This window comes from Furipterus horrens, unplaced genomic scaffold (genome assembly GCF_987537825.1).
Source record: "Furipterus horrens unplaced genomic scaffold, mFurHor1.1.pri manual_scaffold_4, whole genome shotgun sequence".
Classification (NCBI taxonomy): domain Eukaryota; kingdom Metazoa; phylum Chordata; class Mammalia; order Chiroptera; family Furipteridae; genus Furipterus; species Furipterus horrens.
Window position 1 is genome coordinate 180,048,683 of NW_028327174.1, and position 4,335 is coordinate 180,053,017.

The following is a 4,335-nucleotide window of genomic DNA, read 5'->3' on the forward strand; positions in this document are numbered from 1 at the left end:
GAGATGCTGAAGGAAAACCAGTTCCCCAGAGAAAATCCTTACAGGCATGGGAAGAATGTGCTAACTCCATAAAGACAGTGGCAATGGGAAATTGACTTTTATTCTCATCAAATATCATAACTAATTGATGTTGACCAAAATGATGCTATTTGAGGAAATGAATTAAAACCAAATGAAAAAATAAATAAACTTAACTCAGATATACGGAAGAGTAGAATGAAGTAAAAACATAATTCAAAAAAAAGAATTTCTTTTTTTTTTTTTTAGGAAGGCACTGACTCAGAATGGCTATACTCAGGAGATAAGGCCATGGTAGGGCCAGGAGGGCCCGGAGGCCCAGCTTCTACAAAGCCTGGAAGAGAAGAGGCTGCCCCTGTTCCAGAAAGGCTCAGGCTGGCAAGTCTTGCCAGCTGACAGGAAGAGCCTCACCATGCTCCACGCCACAGGTGCCAGGCTCAGGGGTCTTCTACTGGGTCTTGCAGTTCCTGTCACTGCTGTGGGTCATCTTGACATTCTTCAGCATCTCCTGCAGCTCCAACATGCCACCAGGACCTCCTGTGGCTTCTGGTAAGAGATGATCAGAGTGCAGTTGGCATACGCAAAGCTTAGCAAAGGATCATCCAGAGGTAGCTGGTATCTGTCCAGGTCAGAAATGGAGAACTTCTTGTAGTACTTTTTGTTGCTTGTTCTGACAACAACGCAGCGCTCCTTCTGGTCCACAGAGATACTATAGACATCCTTAGGGTTGGGGAGGTTTCGAATCCGCCACTGGAAACACATCCTGGTGTCCTTGCGCACGAAGATGGGGTTGGCATTGCTTTCCTTGATGAGTTCAGGCCCCAGGTTCCCTGCTCCATGGGGTGCTGGCTCTCCCACCTCAATCTGGCACTGGCCCAAGGCTCCCGGGGCACTTTTTACATGCGACTTTCTTACAAGTATTTCCTTCGTCTTCTCAGCATATTCTTCAGCCATTTCTTTCCCATCTGGGAACAAATAGTGCACCTTCCTTCTCTCATCTTGCAGCAGTGCTGTCTTCTCAGCAGCCCGCAGACTTCAAATACTTATGATTGAAAGTGTTATAAAATAAAGAATGTTAATCAAAAAAAAAAAAAAAAAAAAAGAAAGAAAGAAAAAGAAAAGAAGACCTCCCGCCTTTCGAGGAGTGGCTGGTGGTGGGAGCCGCAGACTTTTTCCTGAGGTGGCATCTCTACGTCAGCATCATTGGAGGAAATGAAGTGACTCCTCATTCAAGACCCTACATGTCGCTGCTGAAAGGGAGCCAGAGCATCTGTGGGGGGGGGGGGGGGTTGTCACAGACGAGTGGGTGCTGACCGCTGCGCACTGTGTCCTGAGCAAAAGTTCTGAAGTCATCTTGGGGCTCACTCAAAATCCAAGAAAGAGCATGAAAAAGAGATAATGTCCATGAAGAAAGAGATTACCTATCCCTGCTGTGACGAGGACTCACATGAGGGTGATCTTAAACTTCTACAGCTGAAGAAAAAAGCAATAATTAATAAAACCGTGGCTATCATTAATCTCCCTAAAAGGGGGGATGACGTAAAACCAGAAACCACATGCCAAGTTGCAGGATGTGGTCTGATCCACAATAAGCTTGGTGCACCCAATACTCTGAGAGAAGTCAATGTCACTGTCATAGACAGAAAAGTCTGCAATGATCCAGAGCACTATAATTACAATCCTGTGATTGGACTGATCTGTGCTGGAAACCACCGTGGCAGAAAGGACTAGTGTGATGGAGACTCGGGAGGTCCCCCGATCTCTGAGGCGACCCTCAGAGGCATCACCTCCTTTGGCAGGAAAGGCAAATGTGGAGACTTCCGTTGGCCTGGCATCTACATGTGTCTCTCTTAGAAGTACCTCAACTGGATCATGAAGACTATGAAGGGGACAGTTTAGATCTTTGCACTTTGTTTCATTTGCTGTCACGTCTTAATCTTGTCATAAATAAAGTCAATCTGCACGACAAAAAAAAATAGCTTGATAGGAAAATCAGTATCACAAAAATGACAATACTTTCAAATCAATTTGTTATATGGTGATTTTAATAAAATAATAATTCTTATTGAGACCTAAAATATAATTCAAATTATTTGCTGAAATAATCAATACTTTCCAGTACTTTAACAAGCTAAATAAATTAAGATAGTGTAATACAGACTAAATCTTTTTCAAAGATCTTATTTATTTATTTTTAAAGAAAGAGAGGAAGAGAAACATCTATATGCAAGAGAAACATTGATTGGTTGCCTCTTGCACACCCCCAACCAGGGACCTGGCCCACAACCCAGGCATGTGCCCTGACTAGGAATGTGATCCCTTCGGATCACAGGCCAGAGCTCAATCCACTGAGCCACACCAGCCAGGCCTAAGAATGGTCAGGCAGAGAAAAAAAAGCTGAAAAACAAACTCAAGGATGATAAATATGGCAGTTCATATTTGTAGGGAAAGTATGGATTATTCAATAGTGGGTACAGAAATCATTGGTTAAGTACTGGAAAAACAGTATTATGTTTATACCGGCATTACGTACCAACACTGTGTTACTATATATATTCATATAACTCCTCCCCTGTGAAATGTAGAGAAAAAGAACATATAGGACAATGTATAGGTGATCTTAAGGTCTGCTCAAATTTTTATAAGAGCAGGGAAAAAAACCATCCTTTAGATATTTTACCTCTTTAATAAGCACACTTAGTTAAGTCTACTCAGATCTCAACAACTTTCACCAGTGCCCTTCTCCACTGGGTTCACAGAGATGGGAACATAGCCACTATATTTAAAGATGATGTAATTTTTTTTTGGCAGTTTTTAGACTAGTGCTTGGCAAATACTGGTACTTGATAGACAGTTGCCGGTTAATGCTTGAGTAAGCAGGACTGTGTATATTAATTCTCTCAAGGATCTGGAAATTCCACTCAAAGTTTATTTATTGATTACTTCCTTCTTTTGGCTGAACATATACATACTTCCCTGAAACACAGGAGGTAAAAATAAATACAGAGAAAATTCAGATGCCAGATGTTTAAATATCCAAAAATGGAGAAATTATCCCCAAATAATAGTGTATTCATACAATATATAACTGTATATTCAATAAAAAGCACATTCTCAAAACATACTTAAGATCAAAGTGGAAAAACACATTGTATAAAAGATGAGGTAAAAGAATATTATGTTTGTTGTGATTTATTTCATATTCGGGACTACAGTAAAAACCCTCATATATTAGCCAATCAGAACCGATCTTTGGTTGGATAATTTGAAAAGTCACCTACAATTGGAAATATAAACTTTAATTTTAAATACATACATGTGTGCACACATACACACTTGCATATAATTGAAGCCACATATTAATTCATTGATAAAGTTTTTTTTTTTTCCAAAAACCAAGCCTGCACTTAGAAAAAACAAATTGCCATTATTTAATGTAGGGCTAAGTTCTTTTTTATTTATTAAGATTGCTGAATAAAAGCCAATATCATCTTTTCTACATAAACAGATTTTAATGCATAGTCTATGGCATAGAATTAGGTATTTCTTTAAAACAGACATTATATTAAAGGCACGTGCAAAACTATCTGAAGAGGAATCGCTTAGATTTTTATAGATATTTCTCCTCATCATTTCCTAAAATTAATGCTACATAATTTTATAAACATTTATGTTCTAAAGCATTTTATTGTACTTTCATAGAAACTACTCATTTTCACAGACATATTTTAGTTTTTATATAACAGCTAATAAAACTACATGTTTGTATTTACAAGTATAATAAAAATAATGATTACTGTGTAAACCAAATTTAAATAATTTTGGTATGTATTATAAAGCAACTGGTGGAACAGAAGAGTCCAGGTTAGTGAAATGCACCTCACTAAGCCTGAGTGTTCCGTGTTTATCATAGCAGGGAAGCAGTCTTCCTGTGGAGTAATTGATAATATCATCAGTTAACCTCTGTCAGGGAAGTGTGGGTCTATTAGAAGAACTGCACACTGTGAAGCTAGTTTCTGTTTATGGCCCACCGAACGCAGAGTGTTCAGAAATGCAGAGTTTTAAATATGTGTAACACGGGGTTCCTGAATAAACTCAGTAGAGTACAAACAAGAAATGACTTCATTGATATTTTAAAAATTTATGCAGTAAAAATAATGTACATGAAGAAAGATGTGTGAAAGACAATTGCACAATTTCACAAATATCATAAGGTAAAACCCATAAAACCATCACTTGACTCAATAAACTGCTAGAAGATGTTACCAATCATAATGCCTCCCTCACAAAGGAAACTAGTGTCCTCACTTTCGTAAT

The 4,335-nt window shown here is 38.6% G+C and overlaps 2 pseudogenes; one reads left to right on the forward strand and one right to left on the reverse strand.

Annotated features, from left to right (window-relative positions):
* Positions 1-466: 466 nt before the first annotated feature.
* LOC150013484 (protein DPCD pseudogene) lies at positions 467-1,205 on the reverse strand (annotated as a pseudogene).
* Positions 1,206-1,917, forward strand: LOC150013485 (granzyme A pseudogene; annotated as a pseudogene).
* The last annotated feature ends 2,418 nt before the right edge of the window (positions 1,918-4,335 follow it).